Below are 25,923 nucleotides of genomic sequence, written 5' to 3' on the forward strand. Positions count from 1 at the left end.
ATCCTACAGGCATGCCTGGTGCTTGGTGTCTTGCCTTCCCACCATGATGGACTCTCAAGCCTCTGGAACTGTTTAAGCTGAAATAAACTCTTCTTCTATAATTGCCTTGATCATGGCATTTCATCATAACAACAAAAAGTAATTAACACCACATCTTTCATTTCGCTTCACCTCCCTCCTTAACCCCTTATCTCTCCTAGTCCCTTTCTCCCATCCCTACTTAAACCTTTTTTCTATCCCTAGTATTTCCTTACCCTACTTTCATATCACCCCTGCTCTGTACACCTTTATTTTACTGTTCTTCTTTGAGCACTGTCTCTCTTCAGTTATTAGCCCATTTGTTTACGGGATGAATTTTTTGTATTTAATTTTTGGAGTTCTTCATAGAGTCTGGATACCAATCCTTGTGTCCTAGTTTGCTTTCTGTTGCTGTGATAAGCGCCATGACCAAAAGCAACTTGGGGAGGAGAGGATTTATTTCATCTTACACTTCACAGTTCATCATCAAGGAAAACCAAGGCAGGAACCTCAAGTGGAACCCGCAGAGAATGCTGCTTACTGGCTTGTTCCTAGGCTCACGTTCAAATATTTTTTGGAGGGAGGAGGGTCTTTTTGAGACAGGCTCTCCCTGTAGCCCCAGCTGGTGTGGAACTCACTATGTAGACGAGGCTGGCCTTGAACTCACAGAGATCTGTCTGCCTCTGCCTCCCAAGTGCTGGGATTAAAGGCCTGTGCCACCACACCTGGCTCAACAACCTTTCTTATGTAGCCCAGGTCCACCTGCCTAGGGATGGCATCAGGCACAATGGGCTGTGTCCTCCTACATCAATTAGCATCCAAGAAAATTCCCCACAGGCATGCCCAGAAGCCAGTCTGATGGAGGAAATTCTTTAGTTGCGATTCCCTTGCCCCATGTGTGTAAAGCTGGCAACTGAAGCTAACTATGACGCCTATATTGTTGGGATTGTTTCCCATTCTGTAGATTTTCTTTATTTGCTGATTTTTAACTTTCCTAAATAGATGCTTTTTAATTTTATGTAATTCCATGAGTTAATTCTTGATATTATTTCCTGTGCTATTAGAACCCTTTCCAGGAAGTCTTTGTTATGCCTAGCTCTTGAAGTTGTTTTGCCAGTTTTCCTCTTGAAGTTTCAGAGTTTCAGGTCTTACCTCAAGATCTTTAAGCCATTTTGAATTGGTGTTTGTGCAAGGTGAGACATATGGATTTAGTTTCATTCTTTCACATGTGGTATCTAGTTTCCCCAGCACTATATGTCAAAGACACTGTCGTGAATTTAGCCCTGTCAAAGGCCTTTTCTGTGTCTATCAAGATGATCACATGATTTTTGTCTTTAAGTCTATATGCAATATTGTATTTATCAAATTGCATGCGTTGAGCCATCCTTGCATCCCTGGAATGAAGCAAACATGAAGTGGCTAAGGGAAGAGAAAGGAGCAAGAGAACAGGAAAAGGATAAAGTAAAAAATAAAGAAAAAGATTTTCCAATTACGAATGTGTACGAAGGGAATGAAAACAAAAGAAAACAGAACAAAACCATAAAAGCTATTCTAGTTCGGTGTCTGTGGCAGGGGAAAAGCCTGTCCAGAAACAACATGGGAAGGAAAGGCTTTATGTGGCTTACAGCTTACAGTCCATCACTGCAGGAGGCCAAGGCAGGAGCTCAAGGCAGGACCCTGGAGGAGCTGAAGCAGAGACCAGCTTACCTGCTTACTAGCTTGCTTCCCTTGGCTTGCTCAGCTACGTTTCTTATACAGTCCAGGACCATCTGCCTAGGGATGGCACTGCCCATGGCGTACTGGGCTCTTCTATGTCAATTAGCAAGCAAGAAAATGCCCACAATCTGATGGAGGAAATTTCTCAGTGGAGGTTCTTCCTTCTTAGGTGAGTAGTTGGTGTCAAGTTGACAAAAAACAAAACAAAACAAAACAAAAAAAGCAAAAAAACCCACAAAAAAACCTAGTCAGCCCCAAAGCGTTCCTAAAAACAAAAACAAAAACGCCCCCTAAAAAAAACCCTAATGAACGTAATGAGTTAAAGTCAAAATTCTCCTTAAAGTACAGTAGAAATTTAAAAATAGTAAAACATAGAGGGCCATGGAAAGAATCAAGATTGTTGATGCTGAGCCTGGATAAGGGTCCTGTATCCACAGCAGCTGTCTAGTTTCCCATTTTTGTATACCAGGGGCCTCTGTTGGCCACACTCAGCTCTGTAACCTGTGGGCTGGGTGGAGTCTCTCATCCTTCCGAGACATCACAGTTCATACCCCTGGGAAAGTGATGTTTTATTTGAGGGTGTCTCCCAATTACACTGGGAGTAAAGAAAGGAATCACAACATAGATCTGTACAGGTGGACCCATCTTCATCCTTTCAAAACCCAGCCTTAATCACCCCACTGGATGGATGTAGCTGTAGATGTCAAGTCAGTTCTTCAGTTCTTCGATTCTGTAGCAGTGAACCCCCCCTCAGATATGTAGTTCCACAGTTGATCGACCAGCTGACTTCAGGCCTAAGCCTTGTTCTTCACTGATGAAATGTACTCCCTAGCCCTGAGGCCTGGGCTGCCTTTCCCTGTACAACTCATTCTCAACTGTCGGACTTCTCAGCCTCACGCCGTCTTGCTTTCCACAGCTCTCTCCCTGGGCCGATTCTCATCTAGGACTCCCTGTTTTGTGGTCCTCCCCGTTCCTAAGCCCCAAAGATAGCTCAGTTTTAAACAATAAATTCTCCCTCAGGATGGTCCAGGGTCACAGTGCTGTGGGGGCGGCATTCTTCACAGCTGACTCATCCTAGTGGACAAGTCCACATCTCAGAAAACTGGATTTGAGGCTTGTGAGGGCTGTGGGCGTGTTGTACGAACGTGAGGAGACTGTCAGTTTCTTGACCAGGGCTGCCTAGGCTTGACATGGGACTTTGCAGTCTGGACTGTGCTTGGCTTTCTTCTTTTTTTTTTTTTTTGCCCTTTTCAACCGTCTTAACACCCTGTGTGGATTCCCAACCTTTTCTCTTTCCCTCTTCAATTAATTTTTTTTTTTTTTTTTTGAGACAGGATCTCCCTGTAGCCCCAGCTGGCCTGGAACTCCTTATGTAGACTAGGCTGGCCTCCAATTCACAGAGATCTACCTCCCGTGTGCTGGGATCAGAGGTGTGCACCACCATACCTGACTCTTTCCCTCTTTGGAATCTTACCTTATCCTGCTACTTCTTTACCCAGTCAGTCACCTGGAGACAGCTCCTCGTCTGACATCTTGCTGGGAGGTACTAGATTTTTGTTTTTAAGCTTTACAAAAAGCAGTAACATCATTTAAAAAAAATATATCAAAATCTATTAGTATTCCATCTCATCAGAACCACTAATAGAGCTTTTATCTTAACTTTTATCTGTGCTTTTATTATTTTATGTGAACACTTTTGTCTATTTGATATCTATGCATGAAATCCCCATCTTTCAATCCTTAGCTAAATTGTCACCTTACCATTTAGATCTAAAACCCACTCTGATACTTCTGGTATTATCCTGAATTCATCAGAGCTGTAATCTTTTGTTCATTTGTTTTTTTAAGCTTAGAGATGGTAAAATGGTACTCTTGGATCAAATTAGGCCCCCTGACATTTTTCTTTCTCATGGTGTTTTATAAAAATTTGAATTAGTTGCTAATACTAAAATTCAGGAGTTTTACATGTGTATACAAAATTTCACTTTCTCTTGAAAAAAAAATTAGGTCTAGAAATCTAGAGCCCCCTATTGCCCTAGGGCACTGGGTAATAAATGCCTACTATAGACAGGAAAACACCCAGTGTTTCCAAGATCACGTGTTTCCAGATCCTCACACCTAGCAGTTCCTTTTGACAACACTTGGGCTTGTCCATCCTGCCAACCTTGACCTCATCTACTTTGTTCAGAGCTATGTTCCACTACAAGGTTGGCATGTGATCTGAGTATTTTGCCTGCATGTATGGAAATGCTCCTGTGTTGTGCAATGCCTGAGGAGACCAGAAGAGGGTGTAGGATCCCCTGGAATTTGAGCTGTGGACAGTAGATAGCCACTATATGGGTGCCGGGAACTGACCCTGGATCTTCTCCAAGAATAGCTAGTGCTCTTAACTATGGAGCCATCTCCTCTCCCCATTGCCTACATTTTTTAAAAAATTATTTTTGTTTTTATTTTTTTATGTGTATGAGTATTGCCTGCATGTAAGCAAGTGCACCCACGTTGTGGAGGTCTGAAGAGGGCATCAGATCCCCTGGAACTGGAGTTACACAAGGTTGTTAACTGCCATGTGGCTGCTGGGAATTGAACCCAGGTCCTCTGGATGAACAGCCAGTGCTCTTGACCACTGAGCCACCTCTCCAGTCCCATCTCTTAATTTTTTTTTTTTTTTTTTTTTTTTTTTTTTTTTTTTTTTTTTTTTTAAAAAAAAGATGTCCTGGAACTCACTATGTAGACCAGGCTGGCCTTGAACTCACAGAGATCCGCCTGCCTCTGCCTCTCAAGTGCTGGGAATAAAGGCGTGTGCCACCACGTCAGGCCCCATCTCTTAATTTAAAAAAAAAATAGCTTAGTTAACTACAGACAGGATATCATGTAGCCCAGGCTGGCCTCTAACTCACTATGTCAGCTGCTATGTAGAACTTTTGATTTGAATGCTGGGGTGAAAGAGCCATACTATTTGAATTCCCAGGATGTTCGCATCTTTTTCTTCTCTCCTCTCTGACACATTAGTCTTTCTAGAGATGGCATGTTTATCTGGTCCAGGGGTATGGTTTGAGCACAGTACCTAACAGATAAGACTTTAGGACCAGGATTCACCTCTCTCTATCAGAGTCATACTTGGTAGTACTCCTGGTCAACATCTATACTGTTAAAATAGGCAAAATAGGCAGCCATGGTCTTTAGGCAGATCCCTTTAGCCAGGATGGATATCACCAGTAGGAGCCAATTAAGACTACACAGAAGAGCAATTGAATGCCTCCTGTCATTGGAGACAACCAATGCATTAATGTCATTTTCTGCATAAATTCCTTTTCCAAATCTTGTCTTTAAACTGGGTGCAGTGGTGGCACATGCCTATAATCCCAGAACTTGGGAAACAAAAGCAGGAGGTCTCAGGAGTTCAAGGTCAGCTTCAATTACATGGTGAGTCTGAGGCCAACTTGGACTCACGCTATTTCTTTTTAAAAATATTTTTTTATTATTTTTATTTTATGTGTATGAGTGCATTGCCTGCATGTATGTAAGTGCACCCCTGTCTTGCAATTCCCCTAGAGGTTAGAAGAAGGTGACAGATCCCCCGGAACTGGAGTTATGGATGGTTGTTAGCCACCATGTGGTTGCTGGAAATTGAACCTGGGTCTCTTGCAAGAGCAGTCAGTGCTCTTAAGCACTGAGCCGTATCTCTAGCCCCATGAGACCCTATTTCAAGAAACCAAAAAGAAAAAGAGCTTGGTATCAGGAATACATGGTGCCTGTCGATCCCCCCTCCCTTGCTATCTGTATTGAGTAGACACATTGGCTGGCTTACTTTATTTGTGTCCTAATGTGTCTACTAAGCTACCGGTTTCTGTGTTTAGTTTCAGCTCTTCTTATTTGAGTCTCTTACTTTCCATTGCAGAACCGAATAATCTTAAATAATACAGCAAACACATATTACAAGAGATTATCATAGAATTAAAAGATTTTGGAAAAAAATATTTGTTTTAGAAATGGTGACGGAAGTTACTATATAAAAATTAATTTAGCTTATCTATCTTTGGCAATAGCCAAGGGAAAAACCTTTTTTGTGGGTGGTTTGTTTATCTAGGGATTTTCCCTTTAAAAGAGAGGGCTTTGAGAAAAGCAGTCGTTGTCGAATTGAATTCCGAGTGGGTTTGTGCAAATGAAAATTGGAGACATGCTAATTCAGTTAATTTCTCTTCCTGCCATCAGTGGGATGGGAACTCTAAACACAAGATCAGATGCAAGAAATCAGGTGAGGTGGTACACAGGAAATCAAGTGACCTTCCCAGACTTACAGCTCCTACAAGAAGAATATTCTCGGTTGCGTTCTGTGGATCAGCTCCATACCATGACCTGTGGTTCACTGACAAGGCTCATAGCTGCCACTGAAGAGTCTCCACAAGGGGGAGCCGATCTGCCTGTTCCAGGGAGTGGTTTCACTTCGTAAGTCATGGCTGGTGGTGCACCTGCTTTTCTTGAAACTGGGAGCACTTTGATCCACATGAGACAATGCTGTATGAAATATAAACTAGTTCCCTTTGAGTGCAAGAGAATGGTAGGAGTGGAAATAAGTTACAAATAAGTATTGCTAATGTGGAATCTCAGAAATGGGTCCCCACTGTGAGACGCCCCGAGACGGTTTACTTAAACATACTTTCGAAGCCTTACCCCAGACCTAATGCGTGTAAAATTAAATTTTCAGGCCCAGGAGTCTGCATTACTGGAAAGGGGACTCTTCTGGATACTGACATTCACTCAACTGAAGTAAGGGATTATTTTCATAACACTCACAAAGATGCTTGCGTTTGTGCTGAAGTTAAAGCCCTGTCTTGTGAGTTTGACCCTTTACAGTTAGACCCACAAATGGACATTCCATGAATATTTTTCCTTTTCATGTGTGTGTGTGTGCACATATATGTGCATGTACCTGTGGAGGTCAGAGGACAACCTTCACTGTTGTTCCTCAGGCATCATCCACCTTCTTTTTTGGGACAGGGTCTCTCACTGGCTTGGAGTTTGCCAAGTATGCTAGGCAAGCTGGACAGCGAGCCCCAGGGATTCACCTATCTCTAGTTCCTCAGCACTGGGATTACAACCACATACCACCACTCCTGACTTTTTTAATGTGGGTTCTTACACTTGCAAAGTGAGTTCTTTACTGACCTATCTCCCTAGCGCTCGCTCTCTCTCTCTCTCTCTCTCTCTCTCTCTCTCTCTCTCTTCTTTCTTAGTTTTTGAGTCAAGACCATGCTATGTAGCCCAGGCTTGCCTGGAATTCTTCATTTATTTTTATTTTTTTATTTTTTCGTCTTTTTTGAGAAAGGGTCTCCCTGTAGCCCCAGCTCTAGAACTCACTATGTAGACCAGGCTGGCCTTGAACTCACAGAGATCCACCTGCCTCTGCCTCCCTAGTGCTGGGATTAAAAGCGTGAGCTACCACGCCTGATTTGCCTGAAATTCTTGATCCTCCTGCCTCAGCCTCTTGAGTACTGGGATTACAACACTATGCCCAGAATCTATTCTTATTAGTTAGAGCAACACAATCATTGCCACCTACTGTTCTGCAGATCATTCAAACTTTCTTCTCCCATCTAAGTGTAATTTTGTACACATTAGCTAACCTCTCCATCTCCTTTCCCTTCCTCTGGTGACTGTTATATCCTCAGTTATGAGCTCAACTTTCTTCATTTCTGCATGAGTGAGAGCACGTGGCAGTTGTCACTCTGTGCTTGGCTTATTTCACCTAATATTTTTTCCTGGTTTGTCTACAGCACCACAAATGATAAACTCTCACTTTTCATACTTGCATAGTATTCCTTTGTCTCTGTGGACTTCATCTTCTTATCATTTCCTCTGTCTATGGACTTTAGGTGAATTCCATGGCTTAAAGCCCAATGATCTGTAAAAGGCCTAAAATAACATTTCCAAACTGAGATTAGATAACCCAAAGGACAGTCTTAAATAGACTCCTTCCTTTCTCTCCAGCTCCCATGAGCCCGATTCACATTTGATTCTTAAGCAAGTTGCTAGCCTCTTTGGCCTTTTTTTGTTGTTGTTAAATTCTTTTTTTTTTTTTTTTTAATGTGTATGAATGCTTTGCCTGCATGTATGTAGATGCACAATGTATGTACAATGCCCACAGAAGCCAGAAGAGAGTGTCAAATTTCTTACAACTGGAGTTAAGGACAGTTGTTAGCTGCCACGTAGGTGCTGGGAACTGAGTTGGGATCCTTAAGCCTGGAGCTATCTCTCCAGCCCCCTCTTTGGTCTTTGGAATCAGCATCTGTTAGGTGGGAATAGGAAGCAAGCTCACCTAACCTGACTTTCAGGGAGGGCTGTAGTCACAATACACAGCAGCCTCCTGGGTCAGCACAGGAAGTCAGCTGCAGGCAGCTGGAGGCTTTTGTTGGTGGTGAAGTTTTCTTTTATTCTGCTTGGAGAGATTAAAAAGAAGGAGGACCCCTTCAATTATCTATTTGTTTCAAGAAGTTAATTTGCATTTCAGCATTTTGTTAATCTTCAATAGTTTCCCCGTCTTGGAAACAGGAACTGCCTGCAGGCAGTTTTCAGAACAATCACCTTAGAGCATCTTTGAACAAAAATACAAATCCTAGACTTAGAACACAAAGATGAATTGTTACCGGATGGAGAGGTATGGGGAAGAGGGTTGGGCATGCACATTTTTAATGAGAGTCTCCAGTCCTAAGACTTGTCAGTGGAGAGTGCTACCTGTGTCTTATAAATCACCACTTTGGCTTCCATTTCTAATGAGCACTTGGCCACTTTCTTCTCAAGTGATGAACTGATTTGCATGGGATTAGACCAGGAGGGGGCTGTGTTTTCTATGTGACTGTGACCTCTGTTTGTATGACCTTTCCACTCATTTCCTAAGCTGATGAAAACGTAGTAAGGGCTGGAGAGGTATCTCAGTTGGTAGAGCGCTTACCTAATATGCAAGAAGCCCTTGCTTAGATTTCTATCACTGCATAAACCAGGCATGGAAGTACATGCCTATGATATCAGCCCTCGAGATGTGAAGGTCAATATCATCCTGGACTGTATAGAGATACAGGAGATCTTGCCTCAGAAAAAAAAAGGGATGGGGAGAGTAAAACAGCCCTCTGCCAGGGCTGAGCAGCCCTGGCTGACAGTAGGCATTGATTAATGGAAGCACATAAGTTATTGTTAAGGTTCAGATAGCCCCGCCCCCTCACCAACAGGGTCTCATGGACTTCTCAAACTCCTGAGAAAAGGGAACCGAGCTGATAAGCACCTTGGTCTTTGAAGTCAAGAGAAGCAGACTTTTTTCCACTGTTTGGCCAACACAGCAGGCTTCCCCTTTGATCTCTAAATTAAAGAACAGGTTTTAACAGTCCGGCCCTCCCACCCCCCACCCCCCCAACTTAAAAAAAAATACATCTTCCTGCCTTCTGCAGGAAGCAGAAGCCTCCCTTTAAAAGACCCCAGCTCGCGGGGCAGACATTTTCCCTGCGGGGAGGGGAATCTGTCCCATGTGTTCCTTTGCTAATAAACTCTGCTTTCTCCTGATCAGCCCTATTGTCATATGGCTACTTTTTATCTATCTGTTATCACAAGTGTCTTTAGAGGTTTTTTAGAGAATATGCCCAGAAGGAGCTCTTTTTTTGATTTGGCCAGCCTGTCTTGGAGGTGTTCAGCCGCATGAAGGCAGGGCAAGGTTCCCTGAGTCCCTGCCCCTGGCTCTCCTTCACCCTTTCTAGGTCAGCTCCCCGTAGATTATTCTCTGCTTGTCTAGAAACTGCCTTTCAGAGCTTGTCTCGACCTTTGCTCACAGTCTTCCAGGTTAGGTGACCTTGGTGAGGTATTCAGGGAGCCAGACATCTCCCATAGCACACTGTCCCAGCCATTTGGCAGGTGGCGGCTCCGGGCATCATTCCGACCAACACTCCTCTGACTTGGTCTCAGGGAGTCTGTGTCGCCTGCCAAGCATTCTGAACAGCTGACCTTCTCCTGATAGGAAGTAGGGACAGGAAGAACGTTGGGTGTACTCAGGAGGATTGGTATTCCCAGGGACTCTGTCCTCGCCCGTTGGTGCTCATGTGTGTAGGCTTCCTCCACGTCCTCCCCTGTGAAAGGGAGCCTACTGTCTCCCAAAAGTGTTCTGACGATTGTGTATACATTGCAAAAAATCACAGAGGACACTGTCCAGTGGTGCAAAATACTAAAATTCTAATTATTATTGTTACCGAATTATTCCATTTTGAGATGTGCTTTTTCACCTCCTCTCTCCTTTGTTTGCTGTTGGGCCGGTGTTACTGGCTGGCTTAGGGTTCACTATATAGACCAGGCTGGCCTCACACTTGAGTTGATCTCTTGGCTCTGCCTCCCAGCTGCTGGGATTATGAGCATGCACAACCACACCTGGTTTCCTAGTCTCATTCTCTCTCTCTGTCTCTCTCTCTGTCTCTCTCTCTGTCTCTCTGTCTCTCTGTCTCTCTCTCTCTCTCTCCTCCCCCCCTCCCTCCCTCCCTCCATCTCGGTATTTTTGAGACAGGGTCTCCATGTAGCCCCAGCAGGTCTGGAACTTGCTCTGTAGACCAGGCTAGCCCCGAACTCACAGAGATCTGCCTGCCTCTACCTCCTGAGTGCTGGGATTAAAGGCATGTGCCACCACACCTGGCTCCTGGTCTTGTTTAAAGTGACTGGTGCATTACAGTTTGGGGTGATTTGCTTAGTAGTGCATTGTCAGACAAGATCCAGCTAGGCCAGTATAGCCATATGCAGCAGAACACTAAAAACTGGCATGTTTTCTGGTTGGTATTCCTGTCAGAGTTGTCTTAATAGTGCCTGGATTCGTGTGGGGTCATATGCATTCACAGACAGAATCATTTACCTCTGTGTGGGAAATTGTTTTCATTGTTACGATATGCTGGTGTACGAATAAACTTTGTCTCTCTTTGACTTGTCTGATGAACGTACAAAAAGATCCCGAGTGGTAGCTGATTCAGGGCGCCCTCCTCACAGAATCCTAACCTCTTACTAGATTGCTTGAGCTTCTCCCCGCTGGGAGCCTGCCTGCAGGGACCCCAGGAGAAAGCTTTCCTCCAGGCTCAAAAGCATGAGTGCTTAGAGGCCCCTGTGGCAGGAGGTGGTGGCAGGTAATGGGTTGTGGCACAAACACCTCTTCATGCAGGGTTGCTGTGATGCTTACCTGGAAAATCAAAGTGCCCCCAAGGCCTGTGCGCTGGCTCCTGTCAATCTTCTCTAGAACATGCATGTGTGAGTTAGCCATGTCGACGTTTGTGGTCTCAGAGCTACCATATCTGCCTTTATTGTTATCTCATCTACTTCTGCATCAGCTCATTAAGCAGCCCCCAGTCTCTCTGAACTCTGCCACCAGCCATGTCAGGCAGGTGAGTGGGCTGTGTAATAAACATTCTCTGAAGCTGTCAAAGACCTGGATGCAAGGGCTGGGATGGTGCTTAGTTATAGGCTGCTTGCCCAGCATGCAAAAGGCCTTGGGTTTGATCCCCAGTGTATGTACACACACACACACACACACACACACACACACACACACACCACTTTATTTTTAAAAAATATTTTATTTACTATTTTTATTTTATATGTATGAGTGATTGCCTACATGTATATAAGTGCACCTGTGTCCTGTAATGCCTGTGGTCATCAGATGAGCACTGGGTCCCCTGGAACTAGAGTTACTATTGGTTGTTAGCCGCCATGTGCATCTATATACCCTGTCTCAAAAAACATCAAAACAAAATCTCCTCAAAGAGACAGAAAGTAAGAGTGAGTTCATCAACTGACTGGTAAACAGGAAGTCTCTTCTGAAAGCTGATTCTGTCCTGGGAACCTCGGGATTTCAAGTGAAGAGTAATGAAAATTTGTGTCTGTGTTGCTTTTATAGCTTATAGAACACATTACATTTTCCTACTTAATTTAAAACTCTCACCAAGCCTAAGATGAGTAGAATGTTCTTATTAGTGTCTATTGAGTTATCTGAGCCCAGAGAGGTTAGGGAATGATGGAGCCCTGTTAGATCTCCAAATGGAGAGTGATTCAGAACAGAGGTCAAGGGGTCAGCAGTAAGGAGGCCCTTGGCGACCTTCTAGGAAGCCCCTGTGTTAGAGGAGGAGGTCAGACGCCAAGCTAGGGGACTGAGGAGGTGTGGGCGGGAGGAAGTGAGCCTCAGTCTCTTGAAAACCCAGCCGAGGTGAGAAGGGGGGACAGGCAGAGAACCAAGTGATGCCTTGTGCAAAATAAGGATGACCTTTGCTTCGTTTGCCTTTGGAAATACTCTGGTTGGCTTGTGGCAATTATGGTAGTTGAGGTTCTATTTGAAAAATGACTGCTTTGCAAAGAATTCTCAATAGAACCCAAGGACCCTGTAAACAAAAAATATTCTCAGCTTCTGTATCAAGAACTACTAGTTTAAATAAGAATGAGACATCAGACAGGGCTGGAGAGACGACTCAGCAGTTAAGAGCACTGGCTGCTCTTGCAGAGGACCTAGGTTTGGTCCTTAACTCCAGTTCCAGGGGATCTGATGCCCTTTTCTGGCCTCCAAGGGCATTGCATGACACAGGTTCATTTATATACACACAGGCAAACACACACATAAAATGAAATAAATAATAAAGGATTTTTAAAAAAGAATGAGATGTCGAGGGAGGCTATGGGAGGGTGCCATCTGGGAAGTGGGTGTATAGTTGAATAAGATGGTTTGGGATTTTCTGTGTCATGTACACATGCAAAAAATCAACAAATTTAAAAAAATGAATTATATTTGAGGAGGAAGCATAAGAATTTACCTCATGTTAGTTAGTAGAGGTGATAAACATTACCACTGAAATGTACCCGATGACTTTATAGACATTCACAGGTTCCAAGGATTCAAGTGCAACTGATTATGACTAGTAATAATCAGATACATACAGATTAGAGATGCATGCACCAACATCTCAGTGTTAGCAGCATTTGCTGTTCTCTCCAGTCTTTCCATCTGAAACTGCACCCCCTTCAGGCCAGACACCTTCATGTTTTTTCACAGTAACACCAAATTCTTGTGCCTGTTGACCTAACCACGATGCAGATTGTAATCTTATTGCATAACTGTATTAATTCAACTATGAGCTAAATATTTTATAGCCACTTTTGAAAGAGTTGTATCTTTTCTCTGGAAACTGTTATTGAGTATGTTAAAGCTGTAATGAAATGCTTCTTCTGAAAAAAAAATATTAAAAAAAAAGAGTGGGATGTCAGGGCTGGGGAGACAGTTTGGCCCTATCATGCTTACTGTGTAGCATGGGGACTAGTTCGGTCCCCAGAGCCCATGCAAAAAGCTGGGTTTGGTGGTGTGCTCTTGCAATCTCGGCACTGGGGAGACAGAGATAGGTGGATCCATGAGGCTAGCTTAATCAATGAGTTCCAGGCCAGCGTCCCCGTCTCAAAAAGGTGGATGACAACTGAGGTATGACACCCAAGGTTACTCTGGTTTCTAGATGCATGTGTACACATGTGCGTATGAGCCCGTACACATGTGCACCCATGTGGACACACGCACACATAGACAGAGAAAGAATAAGATGCTATTTCCATCAGTACGAATGAAAGCAAGAGAAGCAGCTTTGAGAGGAGGTGGTGCAGAAGTAGGAAAGTAGACAACATCAGCTCACCCTTGGGGTGAAACTTGGAGTAGCTTATGTTGGGGCTGGGGTTTATACCTTGGCAACGTCTACTAAACTTGATGAGCACAGACATAGTAATTACACTTACAGGAAATGATCTTTCAAGTATGCTGTGTAAAACCCTGTAGATATTCAGTCATTGGCTACTGTGGTTTGAATATGGTTTGTCTTCTCCAAAAACTTCCATTGCCATTTAATCCTCAACGTGGGGTACTAATGGAGTGGAATCTTAGCCCGATTGCAGGCTTGGAGGTGGAGACTTTGGGAGCTGATTGGGGAGATAAGGCCATCAGGATCATCCCCCAAGAATGAATAATGGTTTTTTTAGTAAAGAGAAAGAATACATACATACATACATACATACATGTGCTCCCTGTCCTTCACCATGTGATGCCCTGTGCCACTTCGAGACTTTGCCAAGCAAGTGTAGGACCCAAACTTGCACCAAAACCATTAGCCAAAATAATTATCTTTTCTTTTTTAAAAAAAATTAATTTTATTCACTGTTGTTATTATGTGTATGTACAAGTGTGCATGTGTGCCATAGTGCAAATGTGGAGGTCGGAGAAAAATTGGGAAAGTCTGCTCTTTCATTCTATCTTTCTATGGCTTCTAGGGATCGAACTAAGATCATCAGGCTTGCACAAGTGCTTTTACCCACTGAGTCATCTCACTGGTCTTCTTTTTCTCTCTCTACAGTTTACCGCTCTGCAATACTGTGTTTATAGCAACAAAAACCAGCATATTTTCATATGCGCCTAAAGATCTATTAACAAGGGTATGTTCTGGGGCTGGAGAGATGGCTCAGCAGTTAAGAGCACTGACTGCTCTTGCAGAGGACCCGGGTTCGATTCCCAGCACCCACATGGCAGCTACGAACTGTCCTTAACTCCAGTTTCAGGGGAATCCGAAACCTCTTCTGACCTCCATGGCATTGCACGACACGGGTGCACTCAAATACATGCAGGCAATACACTCATACACATAAAATAATAAATAAAATATTAAAAAAGGGTATGTTTACTAGAATGTTCATTGGAGTATTGGTATTGGTGTGTGTGTGTGTGTGTGTGTGTGTGTGTATGTGTGTGTGTGAGAGAGAGAGAGCATCTAAATTTCCATGAGAAAAGTAGTTATATAGAACGATACTATGACACATACGTTCTGCTGTTGCAAGAAAGAGGGACTGTTTGTCTCCTAAAATGGAGTGACATCCATCATATACAAATAAAGGGCAGAGGAAAGCAAACAGATTTTATAAAATCTAATAGAATAGTCACTTAAATGGAAGCAAAACAAAGAAAGGTTAAGATTGAATATTTGGGAGAAATTAGGTAAGTAGAAGAGATTTACCTTTCCCATGATTTCTGTTATATGTAATTTTTTTTGCATGGTTTACATTTGAAATAAATTACAGGTTAGAAAAAAGTTTATAAAATCTCTTTAAAACTGTAGGTCTCCTTGTTCCTTTAAAAGTTCTACTTGTGCTGGGCGTGGTGGAGCATGACTTTAATCCCAGCACTCTGGAGGCAGAGCTCTGTGAGAGAGAGAGAGAGAGAGAGAGAGAGAGAGAGAGAGAGACCACATTGAGAATTCTAGGCCCGCTGGGGCTACAGGGAGACCCTATCTCAAAAAACCAAGGATATGAAATAAATAAATTCTATTGGTAAAGATTTGATTTAATCCCTCTTTTTAGCTTTGTGATTGGGCTGTCATTTTCTTCCTTGAGAATAACAGAATGAGCCTCCCTCCAGCCTCAGCCAGCCTGGAACTGGCTATGTAGATCAGGCTGGGGCTGGCCTTGATCTCACAGAGATTGGTACACATTTATTGCATTAAAGGTGCACCAGGGGTATTAAACAACCCTCCAGCAATGAGTCTCCATAAGCACCTCTTCTCCACTGGCCATTCTCTCTCCTGTGGGCACTAGCAAATTGTCAGGGAGTCTCCTATGCTGTCAAGAGAAAACTTCCAACATCCTTGTTGCAAATTGCTGGAGGACTCTGTTCCATTCTTGCTTAGCAGATGGAGCTTCCCAAAGCTAATCCATCACTTTGACCCCAGAGACGTTAAAAGCAAAATTTTACCACTTGTCCCCGCGTGTCCCCCTTTCTGACCTAGTAATCCAAGCTTTGTTGATACGCTACTACAGAGCCACTTTCGGGGACTCCTGTCTTGCACTGCTTGGCAATTCTCTTTTCTTTCTTGGAAATGAGGAAGTGGGGCAAGTCATTCCCTTCAGAACAGGAGTTCCTGTTTCCTGGCTCAGCCAGGGGAACAAGCTCATGGTTACCTACTGGCCTGCAGAGGCAATGGGCTAGGAAGGACCATGTTTCTTAAGCTTTTCCAGTAATTTCAGTGAGAAAGAATGCTTTCTAAAACCCAGCAGGTAGCCAGGAGTGCTGAGCCCTGATTGGTGGAAGCAGACTGCAGGGAAGCATCCTTTTCCAACCACCTGGGAAGCTTCCGGCTTGACCAGGAAGTCTAAAGGGAGATGGTGGTCCTCGCTGAAACATTCCCCTTAATAACTTTGTCAAAGTCTCACTTGCGCTTCCCTGGTGGAGATGAACTTCAGTCTTGGCAAAAACTTATTTCTTCTTGAATGTAGACATCTTCCCTGGCCCCTCCTCCATGCTGTCCAATGATGGGTCCGTGCTGTCCAACACTGGTTGGTCCATCCTGAGTCTGGCAGCAACGGAACTGCCTCTCAAGGCTTTCACTGTTTGTTTCTAGCTGTGACCTCAGTCTACTCTTCAGTTCACACTCTATTAATACAAAATTTGTGCTTTTCTGACTGAAGCAGGTGTATTTGCCGGCTCCGCTGTCTGTCTAGACTCTTCTCTCCCTGCCCGCCATCATTTTTATGCCCTTCGCTCTGACCCTTCGGATCTGCAGAGGCTCCCTGCAGGCTCTGAGCTGCCTCCAGCTGTGTCTCTGCTGTTCCTTGCCCTTCCAACCTGGCTCCTTCATGCCCTTTGACTTAGAAGTCAGCAGTAAAACGGACTTCTCCGACATTTGCTGGAGGTTGTGGTCTTGCAATCTCCACCTTAACCTTCAGTAATTATTGTACTGTCTAAAAATTCCAGTTATTTGTTTTTATTTGCATAGACCATCTCTGAACTGTAGCCTAGAAATTAATAATTGTTCGGGGAGTTGAATGGCCGGGGCATGGGGTGGGAGGGAGAGGGTTCACAGTGCATAAATTTTGTATTCCTTTTGGATTTTTCATTTTTTACATTTATTCTCTATTCCAGTGAATACAATTCAGACATAGAAACAATAACAAAACTGAGCTGTAGAAGAAATTCTATTCCTACTGTTCTCAGATTAACATTTTATAGGCAGATTTCCAAATCTAACTCTTTTTAAAAGAAGTCTTTAATTTCACAAGTAATATGTAAATTTCTCCATTGTAAATGCCAATGCAAATTAGTCTTTCTGCCACCAGGCTTTTCTGACATAATACTCACGCAATTTCCATTCTGGTCTTCAATGTGTTTTAAGTTGAGCATATTAAAATAATTTTTCTGGAGTGTATTATAAACATAATGAGGGACAATTGTTTACAAAATGTGGACTTGAGGTGCTTTTAAACGAATAATGTTGGGCTTTTCTGAAAGGGGTAATTAGGGTGGCCCACTGTCCTAGGTTTCTGAGAGCTGGGAGGAGACTTTCAGTGCTGAAACTGGAGGTCTATGCAAAAAGGGATAAGTTGGTCACCCCAGAACTTCAACCAGTGGGAATAGAAACCATCAATGGCTCAAAGAGAACTGTGTTTCCTGTAATAACCCATATTAAATACTGGTGCCAGGCAATGGATTTTCAGCTCTGGTTCTTTTCTCCTTTTTGAAGAAGCATGGCTCATCAACTCTATGACATTTCAGGGGAAAAAAAGTCCTTAAATTTCACTTTAAACTTTGTAATGACATAAGTGGCATCCAGGAGGAATTTCCTTGACATTTGATGCTTTTATGTTCTTAGCTGAAGTTGGGAGATTTATCACCTTTAATGGTACATGCAAAGTAAATCTTATTTTTAACTTTAGACCCCCCCTCAAAAAAAATACCATTCTTACATTTGTTACTTTGTGAAGTAGTCCAAGTTTTACTGAGAACCACCAGATACTCTTATGATAGCAGAACAAGTAATTAAAAAGTAAATTAGCAGACGAAAATAATGAGTTTTTGAGTGGGAGGGGCAAAAGGCTATCAAAAGTAGCCAAGCTGAGAAAAAACTGAATTCCATTAATTTCAGCTAGAGATTGGTAGAGCTCACTGCATTTTCAGCCTAAATCTGCAATGCATGCTGGGTAAGACTGTTCTAGACTTCATTAACCAGTAATCTTTGTACATAAGAGGGACACCGAGCAGATAAATGTGGCAGAGCAAAATAAATAAGTTTTTCAAAATGAATGTTTTTTAACAGTAGTTGCCTAATTAGTTAAAATAACACAACTGCAGAACGGAACTCTATGAAGAAGTTTTCTTCTTTGATGTTTTCCTGCCTGGCCACAATTTGATTCCATCATTTCAGGAACCTGTAAATAAAGGGAGCAATTTCACATATTCTGTGGATCTCTTGAAAAAGATGAAAGCAATGGATTAGAGGTCTTGTATACAGATGAATTAGTCACATCTTGCTGAATGATGTAGCTGGGGATGACCTTGAACTTCTGATCTTCCTGTCTTCACCTCTTGAGTGCGTCAATTATAGGCTTGCTGACCACCATGCCTAGTTTATGTGGTGCTGCGAAGGGCCAACTCAGGGCTTCATTCATGCTAGGAAGGCATTCCACCAACCCAATCACATCCCCCGGCCCCACACCCAACCTTTCAAAGGGCTGTGCTCTGGCCTTTTCAGCTGGCTTTGAAGGGGTTCAGAGTAGGAATTCTTGTCTGGAAAGCTTTCTGAAGCCCCCAAACCATATGAAATTACCTGTGAAGTTTGGTGTTCACGTACCCATGTGTGTTTTCCTGATAAGAATCAAGTCCTTAGTTTTCTTTAAGTCTGAGAGGAAGGATTGGAGAGATGGATCAGTGGTAAAGAACACTGGCTTCTCTGCAGAGGACCCAGGTTCAATTCCCAGCACCTACATGGCGGCTAACAACCAGAGTTGACTCCAGTTCCAGGGGTATCCGACACCCTCTTCTGACCTCCATGGGCACTGCAGGACATGGGTGCACCTACCTACAAGCAGGCAATACACTCATACACATAAAATTAAAAAAATAATAACGTATTTTTAAAAATTGGAAAGGGTACTGTCACGCCCCAACATTTTGTGAAAGTGGAAGTTTCAAGCAGTAGCACTCTTGTGTGGCGGCTTGTGAACTTTCTCTGACATCCCCCTCCATCCACTGCCCCTCTTCACCATCTTCCCCTGCCTTGTCTGTCTTATCTTGACAGGAAAAGACGTGGTGAGGCCTGTTTGCTTTACCCTCAAAAGGCTGAGAATCCAGCTCTGTAGGCAAACTGAAGATCCCTGTGCTTTCTCCAGTGCCGACATACATAAACACAAGCTCTGGATAAGTGATAGCCACATAAATCCACACAGAACGGCTTTAGTGGTTATTAGAAAGAAAGGAATAGATTTGCATACAGGCTAAAAGTAATCTTCAGAGAGCAAAGCAATCTAGATTCCAGTTCTTCCCTTTCCCATGCTCCCACTTTCTCTGATTGGGAAAATAGCCCCAAAGAAAGTAAACTCTGAACAGGGCTGACGGTAGGAAAATATCCAGATCTTGCAAACAAGAAAGATTTCAGTGCAGGGCAGTGTTAACTTTCTGTGTCAGGGCTATTTCATAACCCACAGGGACAGAGGATAAGGTCAAGATTTTTGTCTCAGGATTTAGCCAGATGAAACTAGTTTCTATTTGGTAGAGCTGGTAACCCTTAAGATTATAACTGAGGGCCTGGAGAGCAGTTAAGAGCACTGGCTGCTCTTGCAGAGGACCTGGGTTCTATTCCCAATACCCACATGGCAGCTAACAACTGTCCATAACTCCAGCTCCAGGGGATCCACATCCTCTTCTGACTCCCTTGGGCGTGGCATGAAATGGGTGCACTTACATACATACTGGTAACATATTCATACACATAAAATTTTTTAAAAAAAGATTTTAATTGCTGGGCATGGTGGCATACACCTTTAATTCTGCACTTGGGAGGCAGAGGAAGACAGATCTCTGTGAGTCTGAGGCCCGTCTGGTCTACATAGCGAGTTCCAGGTCACTGGGGCTACAGGGAGACCCTGTCTCAAAAAGACCAAAAAATAAAATAAAAAAAAAGATTATAATTGATGTAATCGATGGCTCTGTGTTCCAAGTAACCCAGGCTGGCTTTGAACCTGATATGTAGCAGAGGCTGGCCTTTAATTCCTGATCCTCTTGCTTCCGTCTCCTGCGTGCTGGGATTATGGGCACATACCACCAACACCCACTTTAGAAAAAAATGACAGTTTCAAAGAGTACAATTCAGTGATGTGCAGTACATGTGGAGCCTCCTGTACCCGTGATTTCTATTTTATTAAATATTTTTATCACCTCCCCAAAGTAACCCTTCATCTTATTCTACCACATCCCACTTCTTGGCAACCACTAAACTATTTTCTGTCCCCATGGATTTGCTTACCCTGGATATTTCAAGTAAATGAAATCAAACAGTATGTGAACTTTGTGTCTGGCTCCTTTCATTCGGATGTCTTCAAGACTCTTCTGTGGTGGTTGTAGATCTATTCCCGCTTCACTTCTTTTACAGGGAATAAAATTCCAGGTTTATCAGCCTTTCATCTGTTGATGGACATTTATGTTGTTCGTGCCTCTGGCTATTGTGAACAGAGGTAGTGCAGACAGTCAAGTATTTGTCTGAATACCAGTTGTCAGCCCTTTTGGGCATAATCCTAGGGGGAAATTTCTGGGTTACGTAGTGGTTGTATGTTTAATTTTTTTTTTTAATGTTGTGGTGGTTGTTTTTGAGACAGGCTCTCCCTCTAGCCCCAGTCATCCTGCAACTCACTATGGAGACCAGGCTGACCTCTCTTTCACAGAGATCTGCCTGCCTCTGCCTCCTGAGTGCTGGAATTAAAGGGGTGCACCACCATACCCATGCTCTGATTTACTTAAATACTTAATTTTAAGTTTTTTTTTCTCTATTCCTTCAAGCAATAGCAACAAACTGTGTTAGAATTTGGATAGGGATCACGCTGAATCTGTAACTTGCTTCAGGGAATGACATTAATTAGTTTTGTATCTGATGCAACAACTTTATACAAATACTGCCTATAAATATTTAGTTCCTCAAATGCTCCTTGAACTGGTTTTGACATATTGCTGGCTCTCTCATTGATGAGTTGAAGCAGCTTGACACATGTATTTTATATTTGCATAAGAATCATAATTGTACCTCTTTGAAAGTGATATTTTAACAGTGAGGTCACACACAATTTTAGGGAAATTAGTCTCAATTTCGTGAAGATCACTTGGGGAGCTACAAATAATATTGATGCTTAGATGGAACCTCCAGAAATCTTGACATAATTGGTTTGGAGCGACATTGTCCTGTTTTTATTTTATTGTTTAATTAATTCATTAAAAAAGATAATTGGCTTCTGTAACTCATTTTTTAAAAGATATTTTATTCATTATTTTTATTTTATGTGTATGAGTGTATTGCCTGCATGTATGTAAGTGCACCCGTGTCATGCAATGCCCACAGAGATCAGAAGGAGGTGTCCAATCCCCTGGAACTGGAGTTATGGACGGTTGTTGGCTGCCATATGGGAGCATGAACCAGGTTCTCTACAAGAGCAGCCAGTGCTCTTAACCGTTGAGCTCTCTAGCCCCTCATCTTGTTTTTAATTTTGGGGGTTGTTTTTCCCTTCCTGGGTGAAGCTCTAGTGAAACCACCAATTGTGGGGATCCTCACTGGAAAAAGTGACTGTATGGAGACATCAGTAAAGATGGGGAGCCACCTGTGGAGGTCAGAGGATAACCATGAGCATTAGTTCTCTCCTACTATGTGGGATGCAGGGATTACACTCAGGTCAGCAGGCTTGTGTGGCTAAACCATCTGGCTTGCCCTTCCACCTGATTTTTTGAGGCAATATTTCTCACTGAAACTGGGGCTTGCCAGTCGGCTGGACTGACTGGTCAGTGAGCCCAGGGATTCCTCTGTCTCTACCTCCCCAGTGTGGGGATTATAGGCATGTGCCTCCATATTGGGTTTTTTTACATGGGAAGTTGGTACACGAACTCAGGTCCTAGTGCTTGCTTGACAAGCACTTTACCAACTAAACTCTCTTCACAGGCCCCCATGGCTCCTTTTTAATAAAAGAAAATTGAGGCTGTGAGATGGAAGCTAGTCTGATCTACATATAGAGTTCTGAGGCAGCGGGGGCTACAGGGAGACCCTGTCTCAAAAAGACCAAAAACCAAACAAACCGAACAAACAAAACACCCCTGAGATTTCATCCTCGTCCTATGCCACAGAAAAGGTAGTAGTCTATTGACTCTGAATAATGACAAGAAAAATTCTTATCTAAAACCCCAGTCTAGTAAGTAGTAAATTCATTTCTAAACAAGCCACCAGGACTGGTTACACCACAGGTAGAGCTTGGGGAAAGGAGCTTGGAACCCTGGCAAACCAGAGAGGGAAGGGTTTTTAACTGCACTGATACCTTCTGTGCATGTACTAAGGAAGTGCAGGAGACTGGCCTTGAGGTGATCTGCTAGCACAGGGAAAGTCACTGACATTGCTGGTCCCTTTTCCTTCCGTGACTGTTCTTGTTCTTTTTCTATATTGCCCTCCACACATTCGTTTTTTCAGGATAATTCCTCTCCTGAGATTCTCAGGGAGGCTTATTTCTAAGACGTTTTGTCTAAGAGTTAGACACAGGAGCTGGGGGATGGCTCAGTGGTTAAGAGCACTAGCTGTTCTTCCAGAGGACCTGGGTTCGGTTCCCAGCATCCACATGGCAGCTAACACTTATTTCCAGCTCCAACTTCAGGGGATCTGATTTACTCTTCTGGCCTCTGCAGACATTGAATGAATGGGTATACTTAAATGCATGCAGGCAAAATACTCATACATAAAATAAAAAAATAAAAAACGTAAAAAGATACACTTGGGCACATATTTTGGAGCTAAATAGCTATGGATTGCATCCCAGTTCTGTTATCTACTAGATATGAGATGCAGGGTAAGTTATTCAGTCCCTTTAGTTTCCTCACCTAGGACGTGGGAAAACTTATAGTATTCGCTTTATAGAGTTGTGCAAGTTAATGCATGAAGGCAACCTAAAATAGTACCTAGTTTAGAACGAGCGTCAATCACTGTTAGCTCTTTTATGATTATAGTATTGTTATTTTTGCCTGGGATTTGAAGTTTTCAGATAGAGTAACAAGTACAAAACACTATAGGTTCTTAAAGGCAGCTGTCTCTGCAGAGGGTCCTTAGGGAAACACACGGGCATGGGGGGACGGAATGGGGGCATGTGGCTTTAAAGCAACAATGAGAAGTTCCTCACACAAAAAAAAATGGCTTACCCAGGAGGCAGATTGCGTGGATTGGATACATGCTTTGAATAATGAAGTGGGCTCTGGTTCACAGTTGGCTGGCTTGGAGGACGCAGATTCTCTCTGGGAAGTGTGGCTCTGTCTTAGGGAGGAGCAATAGGTCTCTCAAGAGGATTTCATCCTTTATTTCCAGTTGCCACTTCTGCATCTCCTTAGATCACACTGGGTAACTCAACCCTTTTCTAATTATACACCCGATGTACCTACTGTACACTGTGCTCATCCCCTCATCTAGACCAAAGACAAAACAATTCAGGAGTCTTCCTCTTTGTCCACGGTTTCTGCTCAACTCCTGGGTGGACCACAGACCTCCATCTCGCAAGGAAAAACACATAGAAGTACAAAGGAGGTGATTCCAAGGCAGGTTTCACATCCCACCCGTAAGCCCAGATCCTGTAATTGGTGTTCCTCTATACCTGTAAGACTGCTCAGAAGCAAATCAAAAGCACTGAGTAGCTCAGAGCATGGGAGGGAAGTATTCTCACATTTATCTCTTTATGCCAGGCATATCTTCCTCATGTGTTCAGGTCTGCACTCAAGGAGGGCCAGAAATTGAGTATGGGGATTATTAGTGTCTTAGAACTGAGACGTCTACTAGCAATGATGGTGGGTAGGAAAATGGCTTACTTGGCAAGTGAAATGTCCACCACACAGTGGTAGTACCACTTTCTGTTATGTGATTGCTGTATATTCTAAATGTTCACACTGGAATAGGTTAGCATCTCTTATTGGGACAAACAGATTTATCACTTGCAAGCACCTTCTTTTATTTTATTTTATGTATATGAGTGTATTGCCTGCATGCATGTAAGTGCACCTGTGTTGTGCAATGCCCATGGAGGTCAGAAGAGGGCTTTGGATTCCATGGAACTGGAGTTAGGATGGTTGTTAGCTGCCATGTGGGTGCTGGGAATGGAACCCAGGTCCTCTGCAAGAGTAGGCAGTACTTTTAACTGCTGAGCCATCTCTCCAGCCCTTTAAGCACACCCTTCTGTCTCTCATTGGCGAGCCCATCAAATCAAGTTCCCAGTGAGTCAGGGTTCCAGGATCTGGAGAGCCCTGTGTGTCTTAGGCTTTTAGAGTTCTGTACAAGTTAGGATCCCCTAAGAGCTTATTTAACTTAGTCTTATAAAGTATAGCACAGGAGAAGGCTGCTTTGTGCTGCAGTGCTCAGGAGGTAGCTTTGTTTTTGCAAACTTTAAAAAGTTAGATTAAAAATCCAATACAACAAACAAATTAAAAAATGTGTAATTGAGGGGCTGGAGAGATAGCTCAGCAGTTAAGAACACTAGCTGTTCTTTCAGAAGACCCAGGTTCGAATCCCAGCACCCACATGGTAGCTAACAACTGTCCATAACTCTAGTTCCAGGGGAATCCAACAGCCTCTTCTGTCTTCCGCAGGCAATACACATAAAATAAAAATAATAAATAAAATATTTAAAAAATGTATAATTGAGCTGGGCGTGGTGGCACATGCCTTTAATCCCAGTACTCAGGAGGCAGAGGCAGGGAGATCTCTGTGGTTCCAGGCCAGCTGCAGCTACAGGGAAACGCTGTTTCAAAAGGACCAAAAAAAAAAAAAAAAATTAAGCTGAGTGTGGTGGCGCATGCCTTTAATCAAAGCACTTGGGAGGCAGACGCAGGCAGACTTCTGCGAGTTCCAGGCGAGCCTGGTCTACACAGTGAGTTCCAGGTGATCTGGTGCTTCAGGGAGACCTTGTCTGAAAAAAACAAAAAAGTATAATTAACATTAATCTTAGAGTAGTTATTTTAATGAATTTATTAAAAATTACTCCAGCAACTCTAACTTGGCCTTGCATTATGGAGAAGTAAAATCTCCATAATGAGCTTATCATTCTCTAAGATTTTGTCTTATCCTCTGGCTAGGATCAAGAGAACTAATGATACCAAATGCTGGCAAGGATGTGGAGAAAGGGGAACGCTCATTCACTACTGATAGGATTGCAAACTTGTGCAGCCTCAATGGAAAACAGTGTGGAGAACTCTTAAAAAACTAAAAATTAACCTACCATATGACCTGGTTATACCACTCCTTGGCATATACCCAAAGGACCCATTGTATTGAAGAGACACTTGTACCACCACATTTATTGCTGCTCTTTTCACAATAGCTAAGAGATGGAAGAAACCTAAGTGTCCCTCAACTGAAGAGTGGTTAACAAAAATGAGGTATAGTTACACAATGGAGTTCTATTCAGCAGTAAAGAAAGATGAAATAATGACATTTGCAGGTAAATGGATGGAACTAGAATCTGTTATACTAAGTGAAGTAACACAATCTCAGAAAAAAAAATCGACATATGTTCTCCCTCATATGTGGCTCCTAGCACCAAATCCTTTTAAATTCCAGGTTCTTTTAATAAGATGACGCTATACAGCAGTCCCTTCTGCATGAAATAACTACCATCATCACGACTTTGGCTGAGCCTGATCGCTAAACATAGTCACACTTGAGCTTGTTGATGGTTGTGCTCATTCATTAAAGGAGGGCCAAGTAGGGTCGTTGGACCCTCACAGGGGTATCCAGCTAATCTCCCCAGCCAACTGTATGTAATTTGGCCCTAATCACACATGGCCTCCTGGATTTGGGGAGGGCTAAAGTATATAATCTGGGGAAGGCTAGGAAGAGAAGGCATGACCCATGCTGGGTAAAGGCTTTCCAGTGTGCATACCCTCAGGTCATACACACATCAGCAACCCCTCAGTTATCTCAGTAAGTAAGCTCAGTAAATTCAATGAAATGTGAGGAAGAACCCAGTAGAGGGATGCTTTTGGAAGCCCTTGTTAAGTAATTCCAATGGACGCTCATATGAACATTTGAAAATCGGCCTGTTCTGACTTTTTTCTAGTTCCCTGTCTAGAACTTGTAATGCTAATTACTCTTGCCTTTACTTCTCCTTCACATC

Source organism: Nannospalax galili, unplaced genomic scaffold, assembly GCF_000622305.1.
Source record: "Nannospalax galili isolate Female #2095 unplaced genomic scaffold, S.galili_v1.0 scaffold91, whole genome shotgun sequence".
In the NCBI taxonomy this organism is placed as follows: domain Eukaryota; kingdom Metazoa; phylum Chordata; class Mammalia; order Rodentia; family Spalacidae; genus Nannospalax; species Nannospalax galili.